Source organism: Canis lupus, chromosome 3, assembly GCF_003254725.2.
Source record: "Canis lupus dingo isolate Sandy chromosome 3, ASM325472v2, whole genome shotgun sequence".
NCBI classification, from domain to species: domain Eukaryota; kingdom Metazoa; phylum Chordata; class Mammalia; order Carnivora; family Canidae; genus Canis; species Canis lupus.
Genome location: NC_064245.1, coordinates 70,608,001 through 70,628,014, shown reverse-complemented (window position 1 = coordinate 70,628,014; position 20,014 = coordinate 70,608,001). Strand labels below are relative to the sequence as shown.

The window sequence follows — 20,014 nt, the reverse complement described above, 5'->3', positions numbered from 1 at the left end:
GGAGAGAGCAATCAAACCTGAGGGGGCAGTAAGCATACAGACTCTGAATCGGAGTTAAGCTTAGCATGTTAGAAGATGAGAAGGATTGAGTGGAATGAGCAGAAAGAGGGAAGGGTGGAGAAGGGCATCAAAAAAAAAAAAAAAAAACCCGCGAGCCAGATTGTGGGGACCTGCAGGCTGGCATGGAGAGACCGGTGTTTGTTCTGAGTGGTAGGGCAGCTGCTGGGCATCTGAGGCAGCAACCACACGATCAGATTTATGCTTTATCACACAACCAGCTTCCACATGGACAGGCTCTCTCTCCTCTCTCTCCTCCATTCTTTAGGTGGCATTTACTGGGTCTTTACCATGTGCTGAGCACTGAGCCTGGCGCTGATGGGATGGGTATTGAATATGAAATGTCCTAACCTCGCAGGAGTATGAGTCTGATGGTGAAGGCAGACCACCCCTCCGCCAGATGTGCTGTGAGGGGTCCAGGTGAAGCTAAGAGAACCAGGTCTTCTTCCCTCCAGGTTCCTTCAGGTGACTATCCCAACCTTCCCAGAACCCACCAGGTCATGCAGGAAAATCCCAGCCACACTGGTTTCAAGAAGACACAAACGGCATTTGAAAATGCCAGCCAGATGCCAGGTATGGCTCTGGGAGCTGCACAGTCTCTGCCCCTTTATTTTCACAGTAAACCTTTAAGAACACTATGGACCTTCTTTTCAAAAGAGCCGAGGATTGCAGAAGCTTTTGTGGTGGGTTTAAGTGCACATGGCCAGAAGTACCAAGGCCAGAATCTGAGCCCAGACCTCTCCATCTCAGGAGCCCATGCTCTTTCTTCTATGCTCTGCTGCTTCCCAAATCAAACATTCAGTGTTGTTGGATGCTGATGGGGATTCTCCTCCTGGTCCCTATATTATGGTTTCCTGCTGATATGCATGGGATGAAAGCTGGTTTCAATCTAACTTCTGTATTTGGGAGGGACTTGTGGAAACAAGACAGGCTGTGTGTGACAGTGGTATCCTCTCTGGGCCTCTGATTCATCTTATGTGTTAAGAGGGAGATAATAACATCCAGCACACTGGGCTGTTCGGACAGGATGATAAAAAGGGTTTGGTTCCCAGGACAATGACGGTGAGTTTCTGACTGGTCAGGACTCTGTAGGCTGCAAATGTTGGGAACCCAACAGGATCTCACGTAAGCAAAACAGGATGTCAGTTTCCGTAGCTGGTCAAGACAGTGGAGAGCCCAGAAGACTGGAAGGACAAGTGATGGTTGTACTGGTGGTACCTGCCTGTGTCCCCTCTCATTCACCTTCTTCACACACTGCAGGCAGCTCATTATGAGCCCTTGTGACTCTTCTGGGGGTCTTTTCCACCCTAAACAGGACAAGCCACAAGTACAGGAGGTAATGTAGCTTGGAGAAGCCCTCCACCGGTGAAGAAGGGGGAACTGTGTATAAAAGCATCAGCTTCTCTAAGCTCAGAGGCCCCCAGGCACACTCACTCTGCACTGTCTCCCAGAGGTCCCACAGGGAGGTGAGTCCAGGCACCACAGTTGGGAGGGGCTCCATCACTGGCTGCCTTCCTTTCTATGTCTCACTCCCCTTCTCTGGCAAGGGTTTTCTGGGTTCACCTCCTCATAAGCTGCTTGCACTTTTTTTTTAAGATTTTATTTATTTATTCATGAGACACACACACAGAGAGAGAGAGAAGCAGAGAAACAGGCAGAGGGAGAAGCAGGCTCCATGCAGGAGCCCAATGTGGGACTCGATCCCAGGACTCCAGGATCATGCCCTGGGCCAAAGGCAGGTGCCAAACCACTGAGCCACCCAGGGATCCCAGATGCTTGCACTTCTATATGAGTTTCTGAAAGAACTCAAGCTCAGCCAGTAACCAGCAGGGCCATCTAGGGTGAGGCAAGCAAAGAGTCTAAAATACAAAGTACAGGAAGCAAGCGCAGCTCAGTACTTTGTACTTGGAGGACCCTGGGAGTGATAATTCCTTGAACTTTGCTCTCAGGAACCATGGTTGCTCACTCTAGTCTAGACCCTGTATTCTCCACCCACCTCTTACATCTGTTTGTTTCTTTACTGAGACAGGGTGGGCATAGACCTTTGCCTGGAGTGCCTGGATGGTGCAGTTGGTTGGTCTGACTCTTAGTTTCGGCTCAGGTTATGATGTCAAGGTCCTGAGATTGAGCCCTGTGTTGGGCTCTGTGCTCATCACAGAGCTTGCTGGAGATTCTCTCCCTCTGTGTCTCCCTCTGCCCTTCCCTCTGCTCTCTCTCTTTCTCTCCCCAAAATAAATAAAATCTTAAAAACAAAACAAAACAAACAGATCATAATCTTTACCAGTTGCTTTGGAAAATGGCCACCAACATGCAGACCTGTTTTTTTACATCATGTCTTTCATGAAGGGCAAAGAACAAGTCTTTCACCGCTGCTTCCGTGGGAAGAGTCCGAATGGCTGGGCTTCAGTCATAATGCCTCTCTCAAGAGCAAGCACCAGTCTAGCTGAATTTGGTCCATGTGGCTGGCTCAGAGAGTGAGCAGAGGGGTCCTGGGTGCATGTGGAGTGGGAGGCTGTTCTCTAAAAAAAGGGATTTTATGATGATAACAGACAACTGCAAAGCATGCTGGAAAGTAAAAACTGCAGCCCTTATGTTCCCTCTGGTTCTCTGTTCTCTTTCCATTTCACAGATGAGAAAACGAAGTTTCAGAGTGTTTAATTTACTTTCCTAAGAATCCCAAGGACCACAGGTCAGAGTCAGCCTGACTCCCAGACCTAAAGTGTTTCCACTGGATAGACAGAAACTAATCTGTTGGCGTATAACTGCCAGAAAATTCACTCATAGAAGAAAGGGTTATTAAAAAATATATCAGTAAATTCTTGCTAAAAATCAATGGATCGCCCACAGCTGTTACTGTATTGGGGAAGCACAAGTTCTCCCAGCATGAAAGTAAAATGAGATTTCTGTGCATTCACATGTGCTCTTTCCTGATAATCAAGGCTACTGACATAGTTTAACAATGAAATGTCTTGCTTAAAAACTCTTGCTAAATGCCAGATATTGAACCTGCCAAAGGCAGGAAGCAAAGCCAAAATATCCATTCAATATCAGGAAGGTGGTTTTCATCATCCTGTGCTGGTCCACCTCCACCTTGAAGTTAATAATAGTCACACAGACTTCATCTGCATTTACCATGAAAGGCAGTAATTATTTGGTATTTTGACCAGAACAAAGCTAGGTTCTATTGCCTGAAAGTAAACCAACCTCATCCTGAATACTGGATGTTTGTGTATATTCTACATGAATCTGGATGTCATCGAGAAACTGCTACAACCCAAGAATGACTTAAAAGTTGAGTCTCTAGAAAGTCTGCATTTTTAAAAAGATCTAGGATCACAATAGTTTTAACACATTTATACCCTGGACTGCCTGTTCTTAGAGCCAAGCCAGCAGGCAAACAGCAGCATAGGTGTAGCAGAAAATGTAGACAAAACTTTCAAGGGGGCACCTGGGTGGTCCAGTCAGGTAAGTGTCTGCCTTAGGCTCAGCATGATCTCAGGGTCCTGGGATCGAGTCCCTTGTTGAGCTCCTCAGCAGGCAGTCTGCTTCCCCTTCTCCTTCTACCTATCCCCCACCCCTGCTTGTTCTCTCTATCAAATAAATAAATAAAAATCTTAAAAAAAACTTTCAAGGAAGATGATAGGATATAACCAATTCAGAAGTCATGATATGTACAGATTTGGTAGGGTGCCACAAAAGAGTGCAGAGAATTCTGGACCAAATTATCAGTGATGTGAAGGATAAAATGATATGCTTCTATGTGGTGCCAATTGTGCTATGGATTGAAAGAGATGCTTCCATTTTCCTTAAGCTATTAAATGTTTAGCATTAAGATGATAAAAAACAAAGTTTCATTAGGATTTTTAAATGTGTGTTGTTGCTATGGAAGTTCAGCCACTATCCATGAGATTATAGGCAAAACTCCTAAATTCCCTCAGCCACAACTCTTCAGAGAAATCCAGAGAAAGGGACCCTCAAATGTGGCACATGAGCTCTGTCCAAACGTCTCGCTGATCCCTAAAGATCCTTATATGGGGGCAGGCTGTAAACAGTCTAGTGAAGAAAAAAAATGAGTGGACTGAGATTTGTGTGGCTTCCCAAGAGGCAAGAGTTTCATTGTAAGTCTAACCAAGTTAACTGCATGTTAAAAACCTATTTTCTAAGAAACACAATAGAATTCAAAGTCCTACAACATAGCATTCACAATGTCCAGGATGCAACCTCAAATGACTCAACACATAAATAACCAGGAAAATGTGACCTTGAAGATTAACTCTAAGGAGACTGTAAATTAAATTAAGGATTTATATTCTAATCCCTAGAGCAATAATTTTAAAACATAAGAAAGTAAAGCTCTAAGATCAATAAATAAATAGGTATTCTAAGCACTCAATTAATCCAAAATAATATAGGAAAAGAGAAGCAGAAAGTAAGAGAGAAGCAGAAAACAAAGAAAGTCATGGCAGACCAAAATAAATCATAACAATAATTACATTTACTATCAATGAACCAAACACTCCAACTAAATAAAAGATTTCAAGATTTTTAAAAAGACCTAACTACATACTAGTGAAATGCAAAAACCACAGACAGAATTAAAGTAAATGCATGGAAAAAAGTATGTCATGAAAACACTATCAATATGATAGAATGGCTATTTTAATCTCAGAGAAAAAAAGCTTCAAAGTGAATATTAGGTATTATTATCAGGGATAGAGAAGAACATTTCACAATGATAAGGGGGTCAATTCATCATAAGGACATAACAATCATACATGTGTATGTGTCTAAGAAAACATTCGAAGTATAAGAAGCAAAATCGACAAAACTAAAGGAAGGAGAGATATCCTCACAATGAAACTTGGAGATTTTACACAACTGTCTCAGAAATGGAAAAAATAACTGGATTTTAAAAATCAGTAAAAATATAGAAGATCTGAATAACATTAGTCATCCTGATATTTATTTAATATAAACCCAATGACTTTAAAAATACATGTTTCCTTCAAGTAGGCAAGGTATATTCTAATATAAGCCACAAACTAGGCATAAAGTGAGTCTCAATAAATGTAAATGGATTAAAATTATACAGAGTGTGTTCTTGGACCACAATTGAATAAATTACAATAAAAACAATAAGAAAAGAAAAAACCCCAAATGTTTGGAAATTAAAGAATGCATGCCTAAATAATTCATGAGTCAAAAAAGAAATCACAAGAGAAATTAGAAAATATTATAAACTAAATACTAATGAAAATATAGTATTTCAGGATGCCTAGGTGGCTCAGTGGTTGAGTGTCTGCCTTTGGCCTCAGATTGTGATCCTAGGGTCCTAGGATCGAGTCCCACATTGGGCTCCCCACAGAGAGCCTGCTTCTCCCTCTGCCTATGTCTCTGGCTCTTTCTCTGTGTCCCTCATGAATAAATAAATTTTTAAAAAGAAAAATTATAGTATTTCAAATTTTGTGTGATATAGCTAAAGTGGTACTTAGAGGGAAATTTATAGCTAAAGAATTGTATTTTTAAAAATGTAACCTATGGCTCCATCTTGACAATCTAAGAATATATAAACTGATCAGGGGAATAAGAGAAAGATACAAATTACTAATATCAGAAATGAAAGAGGAGTTATAATTATAGATGGTATAGAAATTTAAAGGATATATTAGAATATAACAAATTACTTTATGCCAACAAATTTCCTAACCTAAAAAAAGTTGCTAAATTCCTTGAACATATCAGCTTAACAAAATTCACATAAGAAAAAAAATCTCAGAAAATCTGAATAGCCTTATATCTATTAAAGAAGTTGAATTTGTTGTCAAGAGCTTCTCTACAAAGAAAATCCCATATCCAGTGGCTTCATTCATAAATCCTATTCAACATTTAAAGAAGTAACATCAATTTTACACAAACTCTTTTAGAAAATAGAGGAAAATGTCCCAACTCAATTTGTGAAACTACTATAATCCTAAAGAGAGATTGACAAAGATACTACAAAAAACTGAAATTACAGAATAATATTCCTTTTGAACATTTGAGTATAAATGTAAAATCTCCAGTAAGATATAAGCAAATTAAATTCAATAACATATAAAAGGATAAAACCCAAGTGGGATTTATTTGAGGATTGTCAGGTTTGTTTAAAATCTAAAAATCAATCAATGCAATTCATCATAGTAACAAAATAAGGAGAAGACAACATGATCATTTCATTAGATGCAAAAAAAGCATCTGACTGAATTCAGCAACCAGATATGATAAACACCTCCAGCAAACCAGCAGTAGAAAGGAAGCTGCTCAATCTGATAAAAGGTATCTCTGAAAAACCTAGAGTCCTAAGAATGAAATACTGACTGCTTCTTACCCACTAATATTAATAACAAGGCAAGTATGCTCACATTCATGAGTTACCCTCATCAAATTATTGAAGCTTATAGCCACTACAATAAGGCAAGGATAAAAAAATGAACATGGAGGTGGGGGAAAAAAGATAAAACTACTTCTATTAGCAGAAGTCATCATTGTTGACACTGAAAATCTCCAGGAAACTACACAACTATCACAACTAAGAATTTAGTTACCAAAATTTCAGGGTAGAAGATTAAGATATAAAAATTAATTGTATTTTTATATGTTGCATCAAACTACTAAAAATTAAATTAAAAACAATTCCATTAAAATAGTGTCCAAAAAATCCTCATGACATATTCAAGGAAAATTTTAATACAAAAAATGGCACAGCACTTACCCACAAAATTACAAAATATTGCTAAAGGAAAATAAAGATTATCTAATAATAAATAGAGGTAAGTAGAAATAAAGACATATACCATGTTCATGGGTTAGAAACCTTGATACTGTTAAAATATCAATTATTGTCCAACACAGCAAATTGTTACTAGATTTAACATAATCCCAATTATAATCCCACCAGTAGTTTGGAGAAGTTTATAATTTCGAAATATTTATGAAAATTGAAATACCTAGAATATTCAAAATAATCTGGAAAAAGAATAAATTTGGAGAATTTATACTATCTTGTTTGCTTCAACGTGGATGGAACTGGAGGGTATTATGCTGAGTGAAGTAAGTCAGTCGGAGAAGGACAAACATTATATGTTCTCATTCATTTGGGGAATATAAATAATAGTGAAAGGGAATATAAGGGAAGGGAGAAGAAATGTGTGGGAAATATCAGAAAGGGAGACAGAACGTAAAGACTCCTAACTCTGGGAAACGAACTAGGGGTGGTAGAAGGGGAGGAGGGCGGGGGGTGGGAGTGAATGGGTGACGGGCACTGGGGGTTATTCTGTATGTTAGTAAATTGAACACCAATAAAAAATTTAAAAAATTAAAAAAAAAAGAAAAAAGAAACTTCAAAAAAAAAAAACAAGACTGACTATATACCTATAGTAATTAAGACTTGCATAAAGATCAACAAGTAGAGACTCCTGGGTGGCTCAGGGATTGAGCGCCTGCCTTCGGCCCAGGGCATAACCCTGAAACTCAGGATCGAGTCCCACATTGGGCTCCCTGCGCGGAGCCTGCTTCCCTTTCTGCCTGTGTCTCTGCCTCCCTCTCTCTCTGTCTCTCATGAATAAATAAATAAAATCTTAAAAAAAAAAAAGATCAACAAGTAGGTCAAATGAACAAAATAAAGAGCCCAAAAGTAGGCCTCCCACTTATGCAAAGTATCTGATTTTATAAGAAGTCACCAAAGTAATCCAGTGAACAAAGGAAAGTCTTTTCATGAAATGTACATCCATTTACAAAAAAAATGAATCTCAGCACTTACCTCACACATACAAAATATTTAATTCAAAATGAATCATAAACTAACTCTATAAGCTAAAGCTATAAAGCTTTCAGAAAGTAAACACAGTAAAATGTCTTCATGACTTGAATATGTTTCCTTAAGCTAAGTTTTCACATACAAGTCACATAAAGCAATAACCTTATAAGCTAAAGCATTTAATAAATTAGACTTCATCAAAGTTTAAAACTCCCTGACTCAAAACACGCCACTAGTAAAAGTAATAGGCAAACCATATTCCAGTAAATAGTCTCATATCTGACAAAGGACTGTTATATATATATATATATCCCACATATATGAAATGTTTTTCATTTCCTTTGGATATTTATCCAGAAGTGGGATTGCTAAATCATATAGTAGTCCTATTTTCATTTTTTTAGGAACCACCATACTGTGTTCCATAGTGGTTGAACCAATTTACTTTCCCACCAACAGTGCACAAGTATTCTCTTTTTTCCACATCTTCACCAACACTTGTTATTTCTTGCGGTCATGATAATCACTCTAACATGAGTGAGTAATATCTCACTGTGCTTTTAACTTGCAGTTTTCTGATGATTAGCTGAGCATCTTTTCATGAATTTGCTGTCCACCTGGATGTGTTATTCAGAAAATTGACTATTTAGTTCCTTTGTCCATTTAATAGGATTTTGTTGTTGTTACTGAGTTATAGGAGTTCCTTATGTACTTTGGATATTAACCCCTTAGGTGATATATGATTTGCAAATATATTCTCCCATTTTCTAGGTTGCCTTTTCATTTGGTTGTTTCTTTTGCTGTGCAGAAGTTTTTCAGTTTGATTTAGTTATGCTTCTTGATTTCTGCTTTTGTTTTTGGTGTCATATCCAAAAAATCATTTCCAAAATCCACGTCAAGGAGATTTTTCCCCGTTTTCCTCTAATAGTTTTACAGTATCAAGTCTTATGTAGAAGTCTTTAATCCATTTCAAGTTAATTTTTATGAGTAGTGTAAGATAGAGGCCCAACCAAATTTTTCTGCATGTGATTATCCAATTTTCCCAACACCATTTGTTGAAGAAACTATCCCTTCTCCATTAAGCGTTCTTGGCTCCTTTGTCAATTATTAGTGTCAGAAGGGTATCTGCATTCTCATTATTTTGTTGTTTTTTTTTTTACATTTTTTAAATTTAAATTTGATTTGCCAACATATATTATAACACCCAGTGCTCATCCCATCAAGCGCCCTCCTCAGTGCCCGTCACCCAGTTTCCTCATCCCGACACCCACCTACCCTTTCCGCAACCCTTTGTTTGTTTCCCAAAGTTACGAATCTCTCATGGTTTACATTCCCATTTTGATTGCAGCATTATTTACAATAGCCATAATATGGAAACAACTACGTGTCCATTAATGATGAATGGATAAAGAAGACGTGTGCGTGTGTGTGTGTGTGTGTGTGTGTGTAATGGAGTATCACTCAGCCATGAGAAAGAAGGAAATCCTGCCACTGTGACAATATGGATGGATCTCGAGGGCATTATGTTTAGTGAGATAAGCCAGACAGAGGAAGACAAATACTGCATCATATCACTTATCTGTGGAATCTTATTTTCTTTATTTAAATTCAATTAGCCAACATATAGTGTATCATTAGTTTCAGATGTTGTTTTCAATAATTTGTCAGTTGCATATAACACCCAGTACTCATCACATCACGTGCCCTCCTTCATGTCCATCACCCAGTTACCCCATCCCCCTGCCCACCTCCCCTCCAGCAACCCTCAGTTTGTTTCCTAGAGTTAAGAGTCTCTCATGTTTTGTCTCCCTCCCTGATAATTGAATGGGAAGTTACTCTGGAATCTAAAATAGCTGAACTGATAGAAACAGAGAGTAAAATGGTGGTTACTGGGTACTGGGGGGTAAGAAAATTGGGGAGATGTTTAAGGGTACAAACTTGCAACTAGAAGATGAGTATGTTCTGGAGGTTAATGCACAGCATAATGATTACACTCAATATCAAACATGTGCAAGTTGCAAAGAGACTAGATCTTAAAAGTTCTTACTAGAGCAAAGAAATGATAATTATGTGATATGACAGACATGTTAGCTAACGCTAGGTGGTAATCATATTGCAATATATAAAGGAATCAAATCAACTGGTACACCTGAGACATACACAATGCTATTATGTCACTTATATCTCAGTAATTTTTCTAAAAAAACACATGCAATAAAGATGTTTGGAAAAGTTGGTGGGGGAAGACAATTAGCTTTCTTTTTTAATGGCAAATGTTTTGAACAGAAACACAAAAGAAGGATACATGACTGGCCATTAGCACATGAAACAAACACTGATCATTATTAGTCATCAAGAAATGCTCATTCAAGCAACACTGAGATCCTACGGAACGCCCATCTGACAAGCAAAAGTGAAAACCTGTTGGCAAGGATGTAAAACAAGTGGAACTTTTAGGATGGAGTATAAAATGGCACAACCTCTCGGAAAACCTTTTGGCTGCTTTGCAACCAAACTAAGCATTGCTGTGATCCAGCAATTCCAATCTTAAATATTTATCCAAGAGGAGTGAGGTCATATGCCTACAAAAAAAAAAAAAAAAAAAAAGACAAATTTTTGCAGCAACTTTATGAAAAAAAAAAAAAAACAGGAAAAACTAGGAATAGTCCTGGAGTCTACCATGATGAAAATGGATTAAAAAGCCGATATATTAATAGAATGGAATACTATTCTTCAATAAAAAGGAAAAAGATGTGCCACTCCACAGCGGCATAGATGAACCTCAAGAGCTACAAAAGCATTATGCAAAGTATAAAACATTTGGAAGCCTTACACGGAAGAGCGCTTATGTAGAATTCTATTTGCATTAAGTTCTAGAACAGGCAGGCCTCCTCTATGGAGTAGGAATAGTTGGGGTGATCATGAGTTTTGACTAGAAAGGGTTCAACAGGGGAATTTTGGAATGCAGTAATCTTATATCACAGGAGAGATGCAAATTCATGCATACATTCATTTTTCAAAATTCAGCAAATGCAAACTTCAGATACGTGTGTTTCATTGTATGTAAGCTTTACATCAAGAAAAATGAGACAAACCTCTGCTGAAATACCTAGGGAGCCAGGTACAGATATTTGCAATTTACTATGAAATGCATAAAAAATAAGAAGGATTAACAAATGGATGGAAGGATAGGGATTTCATAAAATAAGTTTAGTAGAATGTTAATGGTAGAGTGTACATGGTGGATATGGGTGCTTACTAGAAAATTCTTTCAACTTTGCTATATTTTTGCAAATTTTCATACTAAAGCGTTAGAAAATATTAGATGCACATCCAGTCTCCCCTGCCCTTTATAGAGACGGCACTTTTTGAAATCTGAATGCAGACTCCAAACTCATCCCTATACACCCACACGTGCAGAAGGCCAGCAGGAATCCCAGGGCCTCCCTCAGCAACTCGGGAGTTCTGGGGATCCTGGCAGCTTGGTCCCAGACACACCAGCCTTACCCTTAGGAAGCCCTGGGAAGAAAGGAAAAAAGGGACCCAGAGGCTGGTCCTCCAAGGTGGAGGCAGGGAACGCTGAGGGACACTGTGGCTGCCAAAGCAGAGACAACAGAAGGCCAAGAACAGGGACCTGGAAACCGGCTAGGGAGGAGTCGAGGGATGCATGGGAACTGGACTGTGACCCGTGTGTCAGTCTGAAGGACCATGTTTCTCCCCGCCCCCCCCCATTCCTTGGTGCAAACCTCAGTGACACTCTACCCTACAGCCCAGGCCTGGGGAACTGGTCATCCTCCCTCCTCCAGGACTATCCCAAAGTGTGAGCTAGGGAAAGGGGTCCCAGAAGTGGGGTGAACCCCAGAATAAAAGCTGGAGTGAAGAGTTTCACCACGATTTCCAAAGTGGTACTGGACACATCAAAATATATTCCTTTTTTTTTTAAAGATTTTACTTATTCATTCATGAGAAACACAGAGAGAGAGGCAGAGACATAGGCAGAGGGAGAAGCAGGCTCTCTGTGGGGAGCCCAATGTGGGACTCGATCTCAGGACGCTGGGATCACCACCTGAGCCAAAGGCAGATACTCAATCACTGAACCACCCAGGTGTTCCTAAATACTATTTCTTAGCATAACATCCTCCAGTTCCATCTACATGGATGTAAATGGTAAGATTTCATCCTTTTTGATGGCTGAGTAACATTCCAGTGTGTGCGTGCGTGCGTGTGTATACTACAGCTTCTTTATCCACTCATCTGTCAATGGATATCTGGGCTCATTCCATAGTTTGGCTATTGTGGACATTGCTGTTATAAACACTGGAGTGCAGGTGTCCCTCAGATCACACCGTTTGCATGCTTTGGGTAAATACCTAGTAGTGCAGTTGCTGGGTCATAGGGTAGCTCTGTGTTAACTAACTGAATTTAAATAAAATACATTTATAAAAAATTAATAAAGTACTAATCCTGAATAATCATTTGCTGAGTCAGAATGGGTTCAAAGTGCTCAGAGCAAAATAAATGTACCTGAAACAGTTTCCTAGGGCTTTATTTTTGCTCTGGCCTCTTGCTAGTAAGTGCTTCCTAAATCCTCCTTCTTCCCACCTTGCACCACGTGGTAATCAGGATTCTCCAGGGAGAAAAGGGAACCCTCATACACTGTTGGTGGGAATGTGAACTGGTGCAGCCATTCTGGAAAACTGTGTGGAGGTTCCTCAAACAGTTAAAAATAGACCTGCCCTACGACCCAGCAATTGCACTGTTGGGGATTTACCCCAAAGATACAAATGCAATGAAACGCCGGGACACCTGCACCCCGATGTTTATAGCAGCAATGGCCACGATAGCCAAACTGTGGAAGGAGCCTCGGTGTCCAACGAAAGATGAATGAATAAAGAAGATGTGGTTTATGTATACAATGGAATATTACTCAGCTATTAGAAATGACAAATACCCACCATTTGCTTCAACGTGGATGGAACTGGAGGGTATTATGCTGAGTGAAGTAAGTCAGTTGGAGAAGGACAAACATTGTATGTTCTCATTCATTTGGGGAATATAAATAATAGTGAAAGGGAATATAAGGGAAGAGAGAAGAAATGTGTGGGAAATATCAGAAAGGGAGACAGAACATAAAGACTCCTAACTCTGGGAAATGAACTAGGGGTGGTAGAAGGGGAGGAGGGCGGGGGGTGGGAGTGAATGGGTGACGGGCACTGGGGGTTATTCTGTATGTTAGTAAATTGAACACCAATAAAAAATAAATTTTAAAAAAAAAAACCAGTACTGACTATTATAGTGCTGACGTTTGTCTTTCAGACTAATCATATATGTTATCACCTGCATAATAAACACCCGGGCCAAAGGCAAAAAAAAAAAAAAGGATTCTCCAGGGAGATGGAACCAGTGAATAAGAAAGAGAGAGGAAGAGAAGAAAAGACAGATCTATTTTAAGGAACTGGTTCCACTGCCCTGTAGAAAAAGCATTTGACAAAATGCAGTATCCTTTCTTGACTAAAACTCTCTGCCATGTAGGGATAGAGGGAATTACCTCGATATCATAAAGGCCATACATGAAAGACTGACAGTATCATTCACAATGGGAAAAAACTGAGAGTTTTCTCCTAAGGTTAGGAACATGACATGGATGTCCACTCTCACCACTGTTGTTCAACATAGTACTAGAAGTCCTAGTCTCAGCAATCAGACAACAACAACAAAAATTTATTAGCCACTCAAATTGGCAAAGAAGTCAAACTCTCACTCTTCACAGATGACATGACACTTTACACGGAAAACCCAAAAGACTCCACCTGAAAATTGTGAGAACTCATAGAGGAATTCAGCAACATGGCAGGATACAAAAATCAATGCACATAAATCAGTTGTATTTCTATACACTAACAATGAGACATAAGAAAGAAAAATTAAGGAATTGATACCATGTAAAATTGCACCAAAAACCATAAGATGCCCAGGAGTACACCTAACCAAAGAGGGAAAGGATCTATGCTATAAAAACTACAGAACACTTATGAAAGAAATTGAGGAAGATGCAAAAAGATGGAAGAACATTCCATGTTCATGGATTAGAAGAATAAATATTGTTAAAATGTCTATGCTACCCAAAGCAATCTACACATTCAATGAAATCCCTATCAAAATACTATCAATATTTTTCACAAAACTGGAACAAATAATCCTAAAATTTGTATGGAATCAGAAAAGATCCCAAATAGCCAGAGGAATGTTGAAAAAGAGAAGCAAGCTGGTGGCATCACAATGCCGAGCTTCAAGCTGTATTACAAAGCTGTAGTCACCAAGACAGTATGGTACTGGCACAAAAACAGACACACAGATCAATGGAACAGAACACAGAAACCAGAAATGGACCCTCAACTCTACAGACAACTAATATTCAACAAAGCAGAAAAGAATATCCAACGGAAAGAGACAATCTCTTCAGCAAATAGTGTTGGGAAAATTGAACAGCCACATGCAGAAGAATGACACTGGACCACTTTCCTAGACCATATACAAAGATACACTGAAAATTGGTGAAAGACCTAAATGTGAGATGGGAATCCATCAAAATCCTAGAGGAAGACACAGGCAGAAACCGCTTTGACCTTGGCTGCCGCAACTTCTTGCTAGACACATCTCCAAAGGCAAGGGAAATAAAAGCAAAATTGATGTATTGGGACTTCATCAAGATAAAAAGCTTTTGCACCACAAAGCCAACAGTCAACAAAACTAAAAGGCAGCCTGAAGATATCTGCAAATGACACAACAGATAAAGGGCTAGTATCCAAGATCTGTAAAACGTTACCAAACTCAACACCCTAAAAACAAATAATCCAGTCAGGAAATGGGCAGAAGAACCTGTCAAGGTTCCCATTGATTGGCCTTCTCTTCTCAATCTTCAGCATGGTTGTCTAGGTCCTATGTGATCTGGTCCTTGCTGACATCACTGACCTGCTCCCCTTCATTCTCCCCACCTTGAAGCGCCTTGAAACTATGGACCACTCTCCTTTCCAGAGTCTTTGCACCTGCTGCTTCCTCCACCTGGAACCTGTCTTCCTCCTTCACTTCCATTAGGACTCTGCTCACACAGCTTCTTACCACTGAGGGTGCTCCACCACGCTCTTTGAGAGCACACTGCTCAACAGAACTGCCTAGGTGTATGGAAATGGCCTATCATCTGAGTTGCCTGATGTAGTAGCTACCAGCCTCATGTGGCTACTAAGCACTTAAAATGTGGCTAGTGTGCCTGAGGAACTGAACGTTTATCATCTTCTCTAAGGATAATTAATTTAAATTTAAATATCCACATGTGGTTAGTGGCGACCTCATGACGGCTTAGTTCTATAATCAGCAACCCCTCTCTGCCACTACCTCCCAGAACACCACACCCCTCAGCTTCCTATATTTTAATGTACTTGTTACAATCTAATGTACCATAAGTATACATATTTACCTGTTTGTCATCTCTCTCCCTTCTAAATGTAAGCTCTACAAGGAAAAACACTCAAATCTATTCAGGTTACTACTGGATCAAAGTCTAGTGCCTAGCTATGGGTAGGCACTCAGTATTCATGGACTGAATTCATAAAAGAACAAAAAGGAAGGAAGGAAGGAAGGAAGGAAGGAAGGAAGGAAGGAAGGAAGGAAGGAAGGAAGGAAGGAAGGGAGGAAATGAGAGGAATGGAGGGAACAAAGGTGGGAAGGCTGACTCTATCCAACCTCTTAGATCAATATCTGTTTAACAATGGGTTGTGAATGGTCTAATCAGGAGTCTGGGTTTTTAAAACAGCAGGTGCCTAGTCATCCAACAGTCTTTGGTTCAAATCCCAGCTGGGACTCTTCCTGCCTGTGGGGCCATGGGTGGGCCACTTCATCTTTTGGAGTTGCCAAGTCTAAGTATTTCTGTCTAGGTTTTCCCATTTGTATAATAGAAATAATATTTACTTGAGAAAATAAGGATATCTGGCATTCAGTATGTAGCCAAAGTAAATACTGCCAAAGGAGATTTCTGAGTAAGTGGGAACAGACAGGCTCAGCTAAGGGCTCCTTCTTGTTCTTTAAAAGTCCTTGCCTTTTTTCCATTGTTTCCAAGAACCTGTCACTGTAAACAGTTGAGGATTACAAATATATACTTTCCACAAACAAATGTCAAATCTCCCAACAAAGAAAAGCCCAAGACAGTTGGCTTCACTGTTGAATTTTACCAAACATTTTAAGAAGAATGAATGCCAATTTTCTTACTCTTCCCAAAAACTAAAGAGGAGGGAACATGTCCAGTCAGGTTATGAGCCCGGCATAACGCTGTTGCCCAAGCCAGGCAAAGACACAAGAAAACAAACAACAGGCCAATCTATCTGATGCATATGGGCGCAACACTCTGCAACAAACTACTAGCAAATCAAATCATTGCACTTTAGGGGGTCACATACCATGAGCAAGTGGAATTTATCCCTGGGGTATACGGATGGTTCAATATATGGAAATCAATTAATTCGTGTGATATCCCACAGTAACAAAATAAAAGATAAAATCACACGATTATTGGAAGAGAGGCAGAAAAAGCACTTGACAAAAGTGAACACATTTCCATGATAAAAATGCTCAACAAAGTAGGAATAGAAGGATATTACCTCAACACAACAAAGGCCATTGAAAATCCTACAATTAACATTAGGCTGAAAAACTGAGTTTCCTCTAAGATAAGGAATGAGGCAAGGATGCCTACTCTCGCCACCTCTGTTCAACACAGTACCAGAAGTCCAAGCAAGAGCATGTAGTCGAAAACAAAATAAAAGGCATCCAAATTGGAAAGGAAGAAATAAAACCATCCCTGTTTGCAGGTGACTCAATCTAATGTATAAAAAATCCTAAAGATGCCACAGAAAGAAAATAGAACTAATGAACTCATTTAGTTGCAGGATACAAAATCAACATACAAAAATCAGCTGTGTCTCCATTACACGAATAAAGAGTTATCTGAAAATGAAATTAGAGAAATGATCCAATTTACAAGAGCACTAAAAAGAATAAACACTTAGGAATAAATTTAACTAATAAACTGAAAGACTGGTATACAGAAAGTAACAAAACATTGACAAAAGAAATTAAGACAAACAAATGGAAAGGCATCCATTTCATGGACTGGAAGACTTAATATTATCAAACTGTCCATACTACCCAAAGCAATTTACAGATGCAATGCAATTCCCATCAAGAGCCCAATGACGCCCTTTTTTTTTCAGAAATAGAAAAAAATTATAATTCGTATGGAACCACAAAAGATCACAAACAGCTGAATCAGTCTTGGGCAAGAGCAAAGCTGGTGGCATCACACTTACTTGTAATTATATTACAAAGTTACAGTCATCAGAACAAGCATGGTGCTGGCAGAAAGACACAGAGACCAATAGAACAGAATAAAGATACCAGCAAAGAAATCCATGCATATCTGGTCAACTGATCTTTGGCCAGGGTACCAAGAATACACAGATGCCGTGAACCGGCAGGACACCTGCACCCCAATGTTCAGCAGCAACGTCCACAATAGCCAAACAGTGGAAGGAGCCTCGGTGTCCATCGAAAGATGAATTTAAAGAAGCTGTGTGGTCTATGTATACAATGGAATATTACTCAGCCATCAGAAACAACAAATACCCACCATTTGCTTCAATGTAGATGGAATTGGAGGGTATTATGCTGAGTGAAGTAAGTCAGAGAAGGACAAACATTATATAGTCTCATTCATTTGGGGGAATATAAAAATTAGTGAAAGGGATTAAAGGGGAAAAGAGAGAAAATGAGTGGGAAATCTCAGAGAGGGAGACAGAACATGAGAGAACATGAGTGGGAAATCTCAGAGAGAACAACAGAACACCTCCTCATTCTGGGAAACGAACAAGGGGTGGTGGAAAGGAGGTGGGTGGGGGGATGGGGTGACTGGGTGGTGGGCACTGAGGGGGGCACTTGATGGGATGAGCAGTGGGTGTTCGCTATATGTTGGCAAATTGAACTCCAATAAAAATATACAAAACAAAAAAGGAATACACAACAGGTAAATGTAGTCTCTTGAACAAATGGTGCTGGAAAACTGGACATCCACATGCAGATGAATGAACCTGCACCCTTATCTCACACTACAACCAAAAATCAACTCAAAATGGGTTAAAGATCTAAATTTTAAGACTTGAAACTATAAACCTCCCAGAAGAAAACATTTTATTTTTTTATTTATTTTATTTTATTTTTTTAATAATAAATTTATTTTTTATTGGTGTTCAATTTGCCAACATACAGAATAACACCCAGTGCTCATCCCGTCAAGTGCCCCCCTCAGTGCCCATCACCCATTCACCCCCACCCCCCAAGAAAACATTTTAAAAATAAAGCTTCATGACCCTGGTCTTAGCAATGATTGCATGCAATATGACTTCAAAAACACAGGTAACAAAAATAAGCAAGTACATCAAACTAAAAAGTTTCTGCATAGCAAAGGAAATAATCAACAGAGTGCAAAGACAATCCACAGCACGAGAGAAAATATTCAGAGGCCATATATCTGACAAGGGGATGATCTCCAAAATATGTAAGGAGCTCCTACAACTCACATTCTCAATGGAGAAAAACTAAGAGCCTTTCCCCTAAGATCAGGAACATGACAGGGATGTCACTCTCACCACTGTTATTCAACATAGTACTAGAAGTCCTAGCCTCAGCAAGCAGACAACAAAAAGAAATAAAAGGCATTCAAATTGGCTATAGTTAAAAAATAAATTTAAAAAAAAATAAGAACTTGATTTTAAGATGGGCTACAGACCAGAATAGATATTTCTCCAAAGAAGATGTACAACCAGTTAACAAGTATGTTAAAACATGCTGAATAGGACTAGTCAGCAGGGAAATGCAAATCAAAACCATAATAAGGGATGCCTGGGTGATGTAGATGGTTAAATTTCTTACTCTTGGTTTCAACTTGGGTCCTGATCATGGGGTCATGGGACTGAGCCCAATATCCAGCACCATACTTGGTGCAGCGTCTGCTTAGGATTCTCTCTCCCTCTCCTTCTGCCCCTCCCATCACATTCTCTCTCTCTCTCTCTCTCTTTCTTTCTCTCTCTCAAATAAATAAAATAATCTTTAAAAAAAAAACACAATAAGATATGACTTCACACCTGTCAGGATGGCCACTATCAAAAGACAAAACAAAACAATAAACACAAAAGACAACAAATGTTGGCAAGGATGTGGAGAAATTAGAGCTTTTGCACACTATTTGTTTCTATGGGAATGTAATATGTAATATGTAATGTTTACATGGTGGGAATGTCATACGGCCTGACCACAATGGAATACAGCATGGCGGTTCCTCAAAAAATTAAAACTAAAACTACCACGATTCAGCAATCTTACTTCTAAGATATTTACCCAAAGTAATTGAAATCAGGATCCAGAAGAGATAACTGCAATCCTGTGTCCACTGTAAGTGCACTTGTCACAATAGCCAAGATGTGGTAGAAATGTTAACGTCCATCAACAGATGAATGAATTTAAAAATGTGGTATACAGGTACAATGAAATTTTATTCAGCCTTTTTATAAGACAAAGACATTTTACAATATAAATTCTATAATACAACATGGATGAATCTTGAATCCATGCTAAGTGAAATAAGCCAGAAAGCCAGAAAGACAAATACTTCATGACTCCACAGATACAAAGTACCTACAACAGTTTAAGTCATAGAATCAAAGAAAGGAATGGTGGTTGCCAGGGACTGAGGGGCTCGGGAAATGGGGAGTTACTAACCAAAGGGCATAAAGTTTCATCTATGTAAGATGCATAAGCCCTAGAGTTCTGCTGTTCAACATTGTTCAACAATAATATACTGCACACTTAAAAATTTGTTAGGAGGGTAGACCTCATGTCAAATAGTCTTTCCACAGTAAAATTTATTTATAAAATGCCTACACTGCAGGAAAGAGTTGATGTTGGCCATCTCCTAAATTTGTGGCTTTTGTTTTTCTACTTTCCAAATCATTTAGATCCCCAAGGAAGAAATAGCATAAGCAATCTTGAAATAATTACCACTGTAATCCACCTAACCCAGGGCTGCCGTGGTAACTTAATTTTCAAAATGAAATTACA

The 20,014-nt window shown here is 39.1% G+C and overlaps 1 protein-coding gene across 2 annotated transcripts in view; it reads right to left on the bottom strand.

Moving 5' to 3' along the window:
* The window catches only part of STK32B (serine/threonine kinase 32B), a 385,511-nt gene that overhangs the window by 265,702 nt on the left and 99,795 nt on the right, over positions 1 to 20,014 (bottom strand). The gene's annotated exons all lie outside the window — the stretch shown is intronic.